This window comes from Anser anser (assembly GCF_964211835.1).
Source record: "Anser anser genome assembly, chromosome: 1".
Lineage (NCBI taxonomy): Eukaryota > Metazoa > Chordata > Aves > Anseriformes > Anatidae > Anser > Anser anser.
The window spans coordinates 48,773,583-48,789,250 of record NC_139720.1 but is presented as its reverse complement, the minus strand read 5'-3'; the positions used below and the strand labels follow the sequence as shown (position 1 = coordinate 48,789,250).

The following is a 15,668-nucleotide window of genomic DNA, read 5'->3' as shown; positions in this document are numbered from 1 at the left end:
TTTATTTATTTTACTTGTCTCTCAACAGTCCCCACATATTTATCATACAATGCAATATCTCTGTGGTAACTCCAGAGAAAATACCTAATTATTCTTCCCATAAATATGTTTGCTTTGTTTGGTTTATGTAGCCATTGAAATGAACCAGGAATGTTCTGGGTCTGTTTATCTAATTGCCATTGAAGGATTAGCCACCATACATGCAAAGATTGTCATACTTTTTTAGCATAGGCTTCAGTTTTGCTTTGTCAGAGATTTGCGAAAGTCTTGTCAAAATCATGCTACTCCTGCTTTGACTGGATATAATGATGTTTTCACAAGGGCAAAGTTTAGACGGACAAAGAGATAAAAATATAAGGTCACTTCAGTGAGGCAATCTGAGCTGGAATGTACATTTTAAATGACCAAATCAGCAGACTTTGTACAAGGCTTTCCTCTCAGCTCTGTGCAGCCCTTCCAATAGAGAATATCAGTCTGGTGACTAAAGCACAGACTACAGAGTTGTTTTTTATTCCTGGCATGGATACAGATTTGTTGTGTGACCTTGATCGAGTAGTTTAACCTCTGCATTTCCTTATTTGTAAACAAGAATAATCACCATCTCTTACCTCACAGGTTTAATTCATGAATACTTGTGAAGAGCCTTGAGATTCTTGGCTGAATGTTGCTATAGAAACAAGAAGCAAAACTACAACACAATCGTGTATGATACTTTATGACCCCAGTCACGGTAGTACTCAACTATTTCAGCCTTTCATTTTAATACACAGGTGGTAATATCATAAAGAGAGAAATAGCAGCCATGTCCTATTTCATCCATTTTTAATGATGGGGAATTCAAGTACAGACATTACACCTACACAACATTTCGAGTTCAAAAGTGTGCCTTAGTTTAACTTTCAAATTCACTTACATACCTGAGGTAGATACAGGGAAGACTGGGAAAGAAATCTTGGATCTAATCTCCCCTTAGCATGGGTCCAAATGTACACGTATACAGACCATATGGGCACGGTGACCATGCTGCATTTAGCTGGCCACCAACATTTATCCTATCTACCCTTCTTTCAGTATAGCTGCTAAGCACTTCCTAGGTGAGTTCATATATCATCCATTGCAAAAGCAGATAATGGGATTTTTAGGCAGCCTAAGAGACCCACACACACTTAGCAAAGGGGTATCCAGTGGCTTCAGAGAAATGGGTGATGGATCAAACCTGCTTTAGGTTTCTCAGTAGCACAGCCCACTCATGCACAGCATAGGCACAAACACGGACACTTCCTACTCCACTAAAGTCAGGGACATAATCCACTTTGACACAAGTCAGTGAAGGTTCAGTGGTTAAATGACCAACTCAGAATCAATGAAGGAAACCTGCAGCAGGTCTCTCACTTTAGTCCACTGCCCAACCAGTCCATCCTTGTCCTCTATGTGTGGAACTGCCAATGACATTGCTGGGAGTGCTGCACATTTAGAAGAGACCTATAAATCTGAGATCATCACAACACGTGGAAATACTTCTACATAGTGCAGGTGGTTGTACTTGACATTCATGAACCAAAGTCAGTTTGTGCAGCAACCATGGAAATCATTTTGTTTCAGAAACTTGTATTAAATAGTTGGAAATGACAACTAAACGGCATTATTGGTTGTTATTGCTCCTCAAAATTTGATACTGTTTGAACTATAAAAAGTTCTAATTAAGCCTTGGAAATTAACACATGACATTTGTGATAAGATTTCTATTAATAAAGTTTGTTTACTGACAGGCTTTTTGCTGCTCCTCCCCTGGCCACCAACATTACATGCAGCCAGTTTAATCATAACACTGCTAGCTGTGAAGTGGTGAAGTATCAATGCTTTAAGCCTGCTTATCATCATATGGCTTAACTTATTGACATAAAAGCCAGTATAGAATTATATGGTGAAAGAGTGTTTTAACATGCAAGAATTTATACAGTGACTCATTTCTTCTGATGTAGACTCAGTCACTCACTGTCAAGATGCTCAAAATGCATCTGCACCAACAGGAGTCAAGCGTGAAGGGACAACCTATGTCATTAGGTTATACCATAGTCAGCAAACATTCTGTATTGCTGAGAAACAGCTTCTAAATCAAGATCATCATAAACTACTAGATTCTGAAGTTAAGCATCATCGTATGCTAAGAAATTCTCTTATGACTGTGAAGTGTTTTGTGGTTTATTTTTTAATTATATGCTGTATTTTCTTACAACGTTTCTTAGGGAAACGTTTCAAATTACTTTAAATTCTATTTTAGAAAAACAGCAACCATGCATAAAACATCTTACATAAAGCCTTCATAAATATTTTCCTTACAGTGATGCAATATAAGTGTTTGACCTAATGCTCCTTTTTCTTAGATTAGACCAACAAAACCTTGGCAGCAGTTTCTGGACACTTGTATACACAGCTGGGCTCCCCATGGGCCGGAAGATAAACTTAAAAAATAAGAGTCCGTTGTAGATAATCTTCTTCCAGACCTTCTTCAGAATGTTCATTCTGAATAACCCAATGATGACAAAGAGACCATACACATTAGATGGGTCTTATAAGAAGGCCTTTCTGCAAGCCCATCTTAGTTTGGCAAGGCCAACTCTTAGTATTATTTTGTCTGTCTGCCAACACTCAGCTTTGCACTGAATGATGACCTTCAGTACTTTAGCTGAGGAACAGTCCAAATGGCATGTTAGCAGCCAACCCCTACTGACTGGCATGAGACTTCAGCAGGTTTAGCTGGCAAGCTGCTGCTTGCTGGGTTAACACATTTGGGGTATTGTTTGAGAGCTCTGTGGCTGTGGAGTAGAATTTGTATGAATCAGCAAACACGGAAATATCCGTATAGATATGATATGTATAGAAGTCAATACTGGTCACTTTTATCAGGCAGTATATCTTGGTTTTCTTTTGTGGTTTGAGTTAGACTAATCTGCAAGCCTAGATTAAAAAGAATAGTGAAATGCCGTTCCTTTAGGTAGCTACTGTTTATTGCTTTCCTCCCACCAAAGGAAAAGCAGGGCAGAGACAGAGATTGGATCATACTCATTCAGTCCTACATGAGAAAGGAGAAATAAGGTGAGTGAAAAGAGGCTATGAGCTCTCCCTGTTGGAATTTTGCCAGGTGTTTCTCACACATCACCAGTTAGTGGAAAGACCAATGCCCAGAAATTCCACAGCCAGTCTCCCACTACGTCCACTCCTGCCTGTAAAGATGACCAATTACTACCACAGAGATTGCCATAAGTGACCGATCCTGTGCTTTTAGCACAAGAGGGGACCTCCCCTTTGCCACTGCTTTTCATGTCACTTCCGGAGGAAAACGGGTCTTTGGTTTCTTTGTTTTCTTTACATTTTTAAAAGATGTTTTTAATACATTAATAAAGAGGCCTTCTGTTAGGAAAGCAGAAGGAGGGTCCTGACCTGTTATTGTTCCGTGTTTGCTAATAAAACTCAGCAGGTCAGTGTGATGCTGCTAGTTCAGAAATCAACAGTATGCCATGCAAGAGTTTACTGGATGGAATCAAGGCACTAGGATGAACTCAAGGCATAACAATATGAATACAAATGAAAAAAAAAATAAATTAGTCTTTCTTGTACACATCTAAGACCACATGATTGTTACAAATGTAATGCATCAGTTTCTTACACTTTTTTCATCATATAAACCACCAAATTTTGGTTATAGATTGCCATGGTTCCAATCAGGAAAAGTGCTGAGACAGGGTCAGACCCTTTCAGTTTGTATTCATTAACTCAAGCTTCAATAGGACAGCTTCATGGCAGAGATTCTGCATCTGCAGTGCAGAGTTAATGTCATGGAAAGAGATGTAAATTATCTGCTGTGCAAAGACATTTAACTGATAGATGCAAATGAAGCAGAATCATCCTCTGACTCTGCCTTCTTTCCCACTGCTGAGTGCTAGTATTACCATTAGATGTCTAAGGCAGCATCAGGCACATTAAAAAGTGCAACTAGTATATAAAGTTTTAGTCCACATTTCACTTCAACCCAGCCTGAACTGAAAAAGAAAACAAAGAGATGTCACCTCATGAAAGCAGCTTCTCTTGACCCATAAAGAAAAGCTACAGTACAGAATACAACACTACCTGTTCTACTCAGATGTAGAAACCTCTAGTCACTAGAGGAAGCACTTGTCCCCACATCCAGACATCCTTTGGCTCCCAAGACTGCCAGTTAGCACATTGATCCTGTTTAACTGCTGTAGGTTAGTCTAAATGCAACAACCAATTATAGAAAGGCCTTATAAAAACCTGTAAATGCTAACAGCTTCAGATGATTTAGGTGTTCTACAAGGTGGAAATCTCCATCTCTACCAGGCTGCCCTTGCTTACTGTTCCTTCTTACCTCTGTAGACTTTCTATAGCCTAGTCTCAAGTTCAGGTTTTTAAAGATTTCATGAAAGCTGCTATATTATCAAGCACTTCACTATCCAAGATGTGAAAGCTAGCAAAGCTGTGGTTATCACTTCTCACATACTTAAAGTACAACAGCAGTTCAAATAACGAAGCAAGAGAATGCCTCAAAGAAACTGTCAGATAAAACCTGACCTGTAATAAGCCAGGCTTTACATGACTATAGGAACTGCTGCTGGGAACCAGTGCCTCCACATTTCCCAACAAAGTCAGTGTTTCTATTGGGTAGGTGGGGAAGGGAGAGGAAGGAATGGTAGAGACAGGCAGCACCCCTCAAGGGAAGGGAGTGTGGGCTGCACTCTAGCTCTCCCAATGTGCAAACACATTTTGCCCTGGGATATCCAGAGGGAACACAAACTATTCCAGCTGCCTGCTCTAAGAACTTCTGCATCTTACATGACTGGCACAGCTCACGCTTTTAGCTCTGGCACATTGATCAACAAACAGGTCTGTCATCACATAAGCACTGCTCAGTGTACTAATTAGTATGTTCACATTGTCACTGTGTCTTATTGCCTAATTATTTCATAACTGAGGGCTATGTACTGCGCCAGATGCAAGTGCACAGCCCACACAGACTTCAAGGGCTCCCTTCATGCACAGGTCTGCTGGAATCCACGTTTTTCATAACTTTATTTATCTGACCTGTAAATATTTTGGAGAACACAATGGTGCTTTTGAACGTTTGCATATTTACCTTGACTACGCACTGAAGCTGTACTTACACATGTATCTCTTGCAGAATTCATTCATGAGGAAAACCATACAAGTTTACAAGTTAATCATTTTCCTGAATGTCAGAAGCCAGGGCAGATCAGGATGTACATTGTGTTGGCAGAGCTGCAAAGTAGGCTGCTTTAGTATTAATAGTAAACTTCCAAGCCTCAGTAAGATTTTTAATAGTTTTTGCAGCAGGTTAACAAGTAGCCACGGATATTTCTCACAAGGAATTTCAAAGCCTGGGTAAAGGGCACAATTATTAAGTGAAAATGTCTTGACTTTTCGATTCAATAGGAAAAGAAAGTGTCCAGCACTTCCTGCTTCTGAGCTGAACAGATATTTTGCCACAGTAAGAAAGTACAGGGATTTCAAAAATCCACCGATCATCACCTTTTATAACCCAAATGTTGCAAATCCACCTCCTATAAGATTTTGTCACAACTGCTAACTGAGAATGTGGCTTAGTAGTTCACGCTACATGGGCTCAAGCGTCAGGTACAGGATCAGTGAGACCAAAAAGGCAGCACTCAGCTGCACAGAGCAGTGGGGCACAGTACGCCTTAGTGGCTCCACCTCGCCACCTGGCAGATAAACAAAACCCACCTTGCGAACCAAACCGGGCTGGGATGACTGACACGCTGACACACATTCTACCATCCTTGTTTTGGGGACATTTGGCAAGAGGAACACAACCACCTAAGCAAAAAGCTTTTCAAAGACAGACTATTTTTCCAACCACCTTAGGTAGGAAGCAGTGAGATCCTTGCAATGACCTTTCAGACCCATTTGTCCCCACATCAGCTACTGATGATAGCCAAGAGAAAGGGATCACTCCTCTGGGCTTACGTTTCATCAGACAGTAGTATTCTTTCATCATTCCCCCTCACTCATGTTTTCTCCTGGTTACAAAATATGAGATTCAAAACACATGAAACTTACTTAACATTCTGCCTCTCTCATCTGTCCCTCCAACTCCCCCTTTTTCTCTTATCCTCAAATTTGCTTCTTGTGGTTCCTTACAGAGCGTAAACAGAAAGTAGGTCAGACAAATGGGCACTGTCAGATGACTAGTTCCAATTCATGGACGTGCTGTTGTCTCTGTAGTACCATAGCAAGTTGTTGTTACAAATCCTTAGAAGTTTGTTTTAGCCTGAAAGGTTATTAGACTTACTCGACTGGCAAAGGAGAAGGCTTTCCACAGGAATTTCATCTGGTTAAGTCAACAGAACTCTGCCTGCAGAGTACAGCTTCCAAACATGAGGCTCCGTTTTGTATAATTAATTCTTCCCTTTTTCCTGTTAATAATGAAAACATTATTAAACAACATTATTAAACCTGAACAACTTAACAAATGGTTTTGTTTTCCCTTCTCCCCCGACCTTTGCTCACGCACTTGAATCCCTCGGTCTCAATAAGTCATTTTAGTTTTTACTCATAACCAGTACTGGATGCATGTGCTTCAGATATCGATAGGCTTCACGCAGCCACATGACAGTGTCCCACCGTGTGATAAGACTACACCAGAAGGTGCTAATGGGAGGGGAGTGGGGATAAAGTTCTTTTAACTCCCCAAGTAAAAGCACCACCAGACAGTTACAGTGGCAAGTAAAATATTCTGACAGATGCTTGATCTAAGCTGACAGTGGCTCTCCAACGGTGTTCACAGTTTTAGTGAATTAATGGCAAGAAAAACAGTATCTGCTTGATTAGCTCCATGTTCAAGTAAGGCCTGAATGACAGTTTTAATAGTTTGATGTCAAATCATCTGTCAGAACAACAACCTGTTTCCCCCAGACTCCCATCATATGTGAGAAACTTGGTGCAGTAAATAACCCTAGGTTGGTACTCTGTTAGACTGTGTCATCACATATTACAGCAGTAACTCTAATCAGAACAAATCCCTATTCAGATTTGTTGACCTAAGTAAAGGGGTAACCACTTCCTCTTGTTCAACAAAAAAATAAAAAATAAAAAACAAACACAACAACACATCAGGGCAGAAGCGCAGAGAAAAGAAAACTCAGTGTGACTGTAAACATACCACAAGTGAAATTCTAATACCACTAAAATCCACGGCTACAGGGTTCAATGGGACCAAAACGTAACTCCACATGTCTGGTTTTGTGTTGCTTGGTGAAATTAACAGAACAAACACTGCTCATCAGTCCTCCCATTCATGAGGAAGCCCTAAGTGGTGGCAGGCCAAGAAAAGGGAATATGTTATTAAATTGGGATCAGAAGTAGGAGGAAGTCAAAGTATAAAGTGATCCAATAATCTGGCCTGTTCACTTAGGAAAAAATCCCTAGGAAACTGTTTTAACTGACAGAACATAGAGCAAAACTGGATGCAAAAAACATTCAAATGGAATGATGCCCCCTCGCCATTTATATTCCACATGCTATGCCCAGAGTAAAGTCTTACATTTCCCACTGCATATATCCTATAAACATAATGATAATAGTAATAATAGGAAGAAAAAAAATGTATTTGAACAAATTGTAAAAACCTATCCTAAAAAATAGAACCCTTCCCTTTTCTGGGAGAAGACACTGAAATTCCTACGGTGGCTACTGCTTAGCATTTCTTACAGTTAAAAAATGCTAATTTAATTACTAGGGGTGGGGCTTATCTGTCCTGAAGTATCTGTCTAGCCATGTGGAAGTTAAGTGCCTGTTCTAACTAGGTGTAGACTCTGTACTAAAGGGAGGGGTTCTGAGGCTTCAGTGGGATAATTCTTCCTGTCCTAAAATAAGGATCTATAAGGAATGACACCTCTGGAGGACAATTCAGCCCATTTACTTTACATTATTTGCAACAAAGAGAGCCCAGATGACTAACTTGTATCCTCTAATTAGATAAGATTATATGAGGAGTATCTCATCCCAAGTCTTTGAGTTTATAGCATAGACGATCCAGGTTCTTTCCCCTTAAACTTCTTTTAGAAATTATTTTCTAAGTAAATATTGCTGTGGCCAACATCATTAACTCTTGGATTCAAGTATCTCATAGATCCAAGTAAGGTCTTGAAATTGAGGATCACATCTAAGAAAAATGGCTCCAATACTATTAAGCTGCTAGTAGTTTCTTTTGGAACAGCACCTTATAAATGTTCTGGCTCACAAACTACTGGCACTCAACACCTTTTGCATCTTATGCTTTATCATAACACATGGATATTTCTAATTTATCTGTGATTGTTCAGTGCAAAATTCTCAACAACACTTGGTAGTATCCTCAAAAATTTCTTGGTTATCTAATAGCACTCAGTTCAGAAAACAGGGTTAAGTGTAGAAGTCAGCAAGAGACTTTCCAATTTAAAAAGGTCATCCATGTTAATTAATTTAGACTATTAGTCATGTGCCTTAAGCAGCTATTAAACTTTTGGTTGATAGCTTTTCAATACTGTTCATTCTGTGCTTCCTTCCTGAACACAAGTATCTTCACTATTCTAAGGCAACAAATGTTACAGACAGATCTCTTTAGAAAGTACAATGCTAATGGCAGGAAAGACAATGAGTGCCTCAGCTGTATAGTTAAAAGCTTATTAATTTTGCAGTAGTCAACAGTCCTGGACGTGTACCTCAAAATTTAGCCCCCACTGTCTCTTTCTAACCACTAACGTAAGTGGTATTGCTTTGCTGACACATTCAAAATTTAACTTCAGTGTTCAAGTATGTCTAGTTTTATGCCATTGGAACCTGGACGTGCGTCCATAAAACTGGTCTTCCTTCCATAAAACTCTAGACACACAAAAAAAATCACATAACATGTGAGCTATATTAAGCATCTCAAAGTTATAGCGAGATGGAAACCATGACAGGAGCTTATTCTGCTTGCTGCTGTATAGTCTAATAGGGCATGCCTGCCATGATTTCCAGCAAGGTGTGACTGTATCTTATGAAAGTATGCCCAAATATGCAGACTGTGAGCAATGTAGCACTGAAGCTACAGAACTTGGTGCAAACTGCAAAGCCTGCCTGAGAAGCAAATTCAGAAAGTGAATGTGCTGAATTCTTCTTTGCTACTGAATCTACACGGGTAGTAGTATCTGACTGGAGTTAATTAATTAAGGCTAATTTGATAATTTTTAGGTAAGATGGAGTCATAAGGTGATTGCCATGTGAGTATCTTCATTGTAAGATATAGTACTTTCTTGTGATTGACAGAACTAAAGAAGGTAATATCATGGGAGAATAGGGACAGAGTGAAGTCAGGTGGCTTCCTTAAGTTACTCCTAAAAATGGCATTCACATACTAATACAAACTGCCTGGCGTGAACTATAATGTATGGGTACAGGAATAGATCATTTCTAAATTTCAGTCTCAACATACTTCAGTAGCATTGGTTATGCCAGCCCAACATACCTCACTTTCCTTTATCAGAACAGTAGCTGATAGTTCTTGTCAACTTTGCAAATTCACCCTTCCATTTCTGCAATCTGAAAAACAACAATAACTCAAAAGTTAGTAAAAGCACATCTGGCAATAGTATTAATGACAAATATTTACCTCCTTATTAACTCACTTTAAAGACTATGGAAGAGCAGCAGTATGTAGAAGAGTTATTTTTCTAAAAGTTCAATTTCCAGAAATCTTTTCTGTCTGCTGCCAGCTAGAGTTTCCCTCACACCTCTGCACTGCTGATTGTGTAAGTCACTTGGAAGATGACATCAGATCTTCACCATGAAAAAGTGGCAGCATCAAGTAATAGCTGACCACTACATTCACATATATATAAGAGGTCTCAGTTATACTGCTGTTGTTATAGTCCTCCACATTTCTTACTTCTAAACAGAATCTTCTGATACAGTTAACAATAATTTACAGAGGTTTCAGGTCAAGCCAGGGACTGAAAGAGAAAAACATAATGCGGTTTTAAATACACAGTCAATTTAAAAATGCAACTTTTGAGGCTCTTTTGCTTCTTGATTCTTTTGTCAAGTCTTTCAACTGACTCAGGAAGTCACAACCGCTAACACTGTCTTTAGACTCTACAGCTGAAATGCTAAAATTCCATATTTGAAAAACGAACCATGGAAAAGTAAAATTGAAAACATTCTTAAAAGGTTGATTGAAAAACTATTTCAACACAGAGTTTACATAAAGAACTCAGAATGAAAAGCAAGTAGAAAAGACAGAAAGATTGCTAACAAACAGAAATTCATGTTACATCATGTTTTGATTTAACAATAAGTTGGCTAACTCTAGCACATACAAATCTGAAGTTTCCAAGTTCTAAGATTTGAAAAAGTCACACACTTTCCTCAGTCATGTCATGAAATACCCTTTTAATTTAAGCCCTGCTTCACAGAAGTAAGTTGAAAATACATTTTCATGTGTATATCCAATGCTACTCTGTTGATAAAGGAACCCAGAAAGAGCAAGCAGAAGTATGTCAAATTCCTCCGTCTGGCAGAAGAGAGGAGTTCAAACAGGCATGTAGCAAACCCAGTATTCTAAACACCAGTGAGACTTTGACCTGGTTACTGGATTCTCAAGGGTATGACACACCCTTGGGTGAATCCTATATAGTGAAAACATTGTGTTTAATGTCTAAGCATACAGTTCTAATGTTTAGGTCTTGAAACTAGATGTAAACTTTTCATACAAGGGAGCTCAAATCAGGGTGCTCATACTCTGATACTGTTTTCAAAATGCACATAGCAAAGTCCCTGAAAGTCTATTATACAATCTGCTTGTAGTATTGCCACAAGAACTCAGTAGGATATCAGGGAAGAAAAGGCTTTGCATGGTCATTAAGGTTACAAAATTGCTCCTATTGCCATAGCCCTAATTCCTACTGACTTCTGCTTTGAACTGGAACCAGTTTAAAGCTCCTAAATATCAGCTGTAATAAGTAACTATATTCAACTCCTCCTCTGAAAACTGTTGAGGTAATCTAACAGCAGATGAGCAAATAACATAATTTCAAAATACATACTGGGTATTTGTAAATTATTTTGTTACTTGAAGTTCTGAATGGCAACGGAAAGAAAGCAGAACAGCAGATACTGATACTACCAATCATTACATTCAAAAGCAATGAACTTAACCAAAAATCCCAAGAATGTTTGAGAAGTTGAGAGATTCGTAAAATATATTTATAGCTTTGTTGCTTTCTGCTTCGATCTTTCAGGTTTGTAATTTCTGCAAATACAAGTGCTTGAAACTTTCGATCTTAAATACAGGGTCTAACATCTAGCAGTTAATGTTCACTTGTAAAATCTGAAATCCACTGAACAACATGGGGTACGGTACGGTTGGTGGTCACACAGACTCAAATTAAATAAATTCAGCAGGTACATCTTGTACGGAAAACATAAGTGGGATCTGTTCCTTCCTTTTCTGCTGTAGCTACCTCTCACACTGCCTGTCCCACTTATCTGTTTTCCCATATCCCTGTCCTACAGCACAAGGTAAATAGATCCCAACATCTTGATTCTTAGATACTTACTTTCTTTCATTTAGCCCATTGTTTCCAAAAACTAAGAAATGAAGAGCTATCAGCACTTCTTTAAGAAAACAGAAGAAAACACACAAGATGTCTTGAGAAAGTGAAATCCAATACTTCAGAAATTAGGCAGGGCACAGTGTAGCTGTTCAAATCCTGGAAACAGAGATAATCAGCCAGTAGCATCTTCTCCAAAAATACCTACTGTGCATCTGACTGTGTGAAGTCTACTTTCCTAACACTGAAAGACTCAACTCAGGAAGACAGGTTAAAACACTGAAGACTTTAGGCATAGATAAATTTGACACTTTATTCTGGAGCAATCGCTACACAATGAAGAACTGTTAACCAGGACAAACAGCTTTCAAATAGCACAACTCTGTGCATTCCCTGCTCCATTTCCAGTCCCTCTGAGAAAACCAGGGGCAAAAAGCTGGGAAGACTAAACCAGTTCCCCCAAGCAATGCAAGTTATGTCTTGGCCTGCTGCCACTAAAATAAAAGGCAACCCATTACAACCAGCTTTAGTCAGCTGCCTCACACACAGAGCTGAAAGAGTCATCTCAGGCCTCCTTTAAAATGAATGGAGAAAACAGGCATTTAGGGAGTGATTCATCTGGTTTATTTTAGTGACATTAGGATGAGATAAATTGTTCTGCAAAATGAAAAAATAAAAATTAAAAAAAGCCCTAGAAATGCCTATTTTCCTCCATACACAATAAATGAAGACCAGACGAGGAATTGCCTGCATTTAGTAAGATGAACTCCACCCAGTAAGCCTGTGGCATACATTCACCCCTCTCAGAGACCTTTTGTTGTAGCTGTTAAAGTTTCTGTAGCTTCCAGACTACTGGGCAACCAGGCTTCCTCCACACTGAACCCTAGATGGGTGGGGGAGTCACGGACACCCAAAGATATTCTAGGACTTCGAAGCTACCAGATCCTACTGGGGGGACTGACATGGATCTGGAGAGTATGACTTACTATGTGGAATAGTCTATGTGGTAAATGGGAAAGAAACAGACCAGAGAAGCCATCTTTCCTAAATTGGTGAGATAAACTCCCTCCCATTGCGAGTCTTGTAACAGCAACAGCAAGCAGCAACATAGCTGCCCAAGGAAGATCAAGGAACCATCTTATCTGCACAGGCAACTGAGTTAGCCAGGCGCACAGCCTATCCACACAGCAGTCAGGACACTTCTGAATGAGCTTTAAAGCTCCAACACTACCAAGTATTTTTCCTGCTGGACAATCATATGTTTTCATGTGTCCCCAGATTTAGCTCTAACAATGCTCTAACAAGTGCAGAATGAATAGTTAATGCTTTTGGCTTTGAGACAAGCACTGCGGAGCACTACAGACACAGTTACTGCTACATATATTTTGTCAATACAATCTGAAGCCATGAAGTATACTGCCAACAGAAGCAGACAAATGTGAATGCATTCTGCCAAGAGAACTCACTAGCTGCACTGTGCCAACAGACTGCCAGCTACATCTCCTCATGCAGAAAAGGTCTTGGATTTCCACTGTCTTTCATATTTCCTGCCAGGTTCCTGTATTAACTGGATGGATTAATACTTTACAGTCAAAAAGTTGACGCTGGTTATCTTCACAACTGGTTTTAGTCACTACTCAAAACTAGACAACATCAATTTACACCATTATCTGTACTGAACAATGTAAATACAAGGCTGTGAATGTCTGGGAGTGCCTAATGAAATGATGTTAAACTCCAAAAATGTGGACTTAACTGAGGAGTCAGTGAGGTTTCATATGCTGATACCACATGCTTACTAGTCCAGCAGGTACACCCAGCAGACACCATGCTGAAGTAGCTTTATAGGTTGTGCATTGGTACAAATCAAAAGGACAGATATACCAGAAATGGTAAACCATTGCCTATGTTTCAGACTAGGTTTTTGCTTTTTGCAGTCCCAGCAATTAAACTATCTTGCTGGAAAACTAACTGGTGCTTCAGGGTATTTGAGAGTTCTTTGAAAAGACTGTGGTTTTCTGCTGTTCACTGATCCAATGGATAAGGAATTTTGTGGGAATGTACTGATTCTGATTTAATTATTTTTTTGAGAGAGAGAGTTTGAAAATCTCTCCAAAGAAAAAGGAAGAAGATTAGCCTAAACACAATCCAGTGCTGAACCACAGAGAAGATTAAGAAGAGATATCTCATTTGCTACTTTCCCTCAGCTTACGAAAGTGCCACAAGGTCTTCAGCCTTTCAGACTCTTTCGTTCTCTTGCTCTCCACCAAAGAGCACCTGGCTCAGAATGGAATACTTCAATCACAACATATCCCATGACTATTAGCTTGCTATGTGATACCCTTCCCTAGGATGCAGGAGATCTAGACTGAAGCTGAGTGCAGACTAGTTCATACCACTACCTTGAGACTGTCTCCACTGTGTGTACCCTGCTCATCAAGGTCGTCTTGGAGCCAAGCTGTCTGGTTTGCAATGGGGATTCTCAAATGGTCATTAAAAGCTCCTTCTGATGAAAGGGTTACTGAAATCTGCACATTCCTATGCAGTTTTGTAGTTTTGATGCACCAGCACCAAATGAAACATTCTTGCACTCCTCCTAAGGAGAGGATGATAGAACAAGTACACGACAAATACGCAGGCAGACTAGCCAACAGACTACAGGAGGGCACTCAAACACTGCGATGATGTGTACATACTAAAATGTGGGCTCTGTTGAAATAACAGAAGAGCCAATGCCAGCCATAAAGTAGCAACTGATTATTTATGCAAAGAGAAATAAGAAACTAATCAATTACAGATGCCATTTATTTTGCCTATACTAGGACACAATCAAACATGCAAAATTTCCCATGACGCCTACCAGAAATAAAAGCTCCTATTATAGCAATGTCATAGAGAAGTTGATCTTGCAAGCCACACAAGCAAAAGTAATCATTTATTCTCCATGGTAAACACTACACAGTGTTTACAGTTAGTATTAATACTCATGTATGAGAACTACTGGCATCCTGTAAAATTGATACTGGACAGACATACTTAATACCGAAATGTTTCCATCCGACTGAGTTACAGTCAATGGGCCCCACTGCAATGAACTCCACTTAGACATTCTCTGTTCAGGATCGCACAGCCAGGAAAGCTCTCCCCTTTCCAGATCTGTTCTGAATTAGATCCCATCAGTGAGTAAATCAAGTTGATCAAGACTATTAGGTAAAGAAAAAAAAAAAGAAAAAAAAAAGAAAAAAAAACATGAAAGCAGCTGATGACTTAGAGAAACTACAGTCTACCACCTCTATGGTGGCTAGATGTTTCAGGAACTTTCATAATGTGGTAGGATAAATTCTGCTTACCTTAGGAAAAAATCTAAAAGAACGCTATTTCCAGGATGCACTGGCTAAGGAAGTCTCACGGCTAAAAATTACTCAGATTTCCTGCAGTAGCAATCTTGACAAAAGCTACGGTGAACCTAATGATTGTCTTGAAGCCATTCAGTAACCGTTGAGGAAACGTGAGGTGTCTGTCCACCACTAGACTGCCTAGAAAGAGCTCATTTAGACATTTAACTTCCAAAGGAAACAATGTACTTTGTAGCCTTGAAAGATGAAGTAATTCATTGGAAATCTATTCTAATTTTTAAAGAAATAATTCAAATGTAATACAGATATTTACCAAATACCATTTGCTTTCTGCAGGTCTTAGTTTTTTAAGAGGCATCAGCATAAGCAACCAAACTATTTTTATGTTTCTCTCAAAGTTTGTGCTGTAACAAACTAGCATTTTCAAGAGAGCTTTCTATTTCCTATTATTCAATATATTTCTTTTACATGTTTGTACATATTATTTGGTAAACATTTGCAAAGCCCCTAGGCAACTAGAAAATAAGGTTAGGCAAATATTATACTTTAAATGTAAATTGAATCATGTTTAGCATTTAAAGCCTTTCAGAAAACCTCTTTAGCCACCTCATTTTACAGGATAATGAGAATTTTGCTTTTGACTTTAATGCTCACAAGATTGGCTCATCTTGACATATTTTAAGACACC

At 39.1% G+C, this 15,668-nt stretch overlaps 1 long non-coding RNA gene across 1 annotated transcript in view; it reads right to left on the bottom strand.

The window, feature by feature from the left end:
- Positions 1 to 15,668, bottom strand: part of LOC310900359 — a 71,084-nt gene that overhangs the window by 32,323 nt on the left and 23,093 nt on the right. The window contains exons 2-3 of the long non-coding RNA XR_014585086.1: positions 9,542 to 9,615; positions 6,347 to 6,470 (exon numbers count right to left, since the gene is read on the bottom strand). This is a non-coding gene — a long non-coding RNA (uncharacterized lncRNA). The remainder of the gene's footprint in view (positions 1 to 6,346; positions 6,471 to 9,541; positions 9,616 to 15,668) is intronic.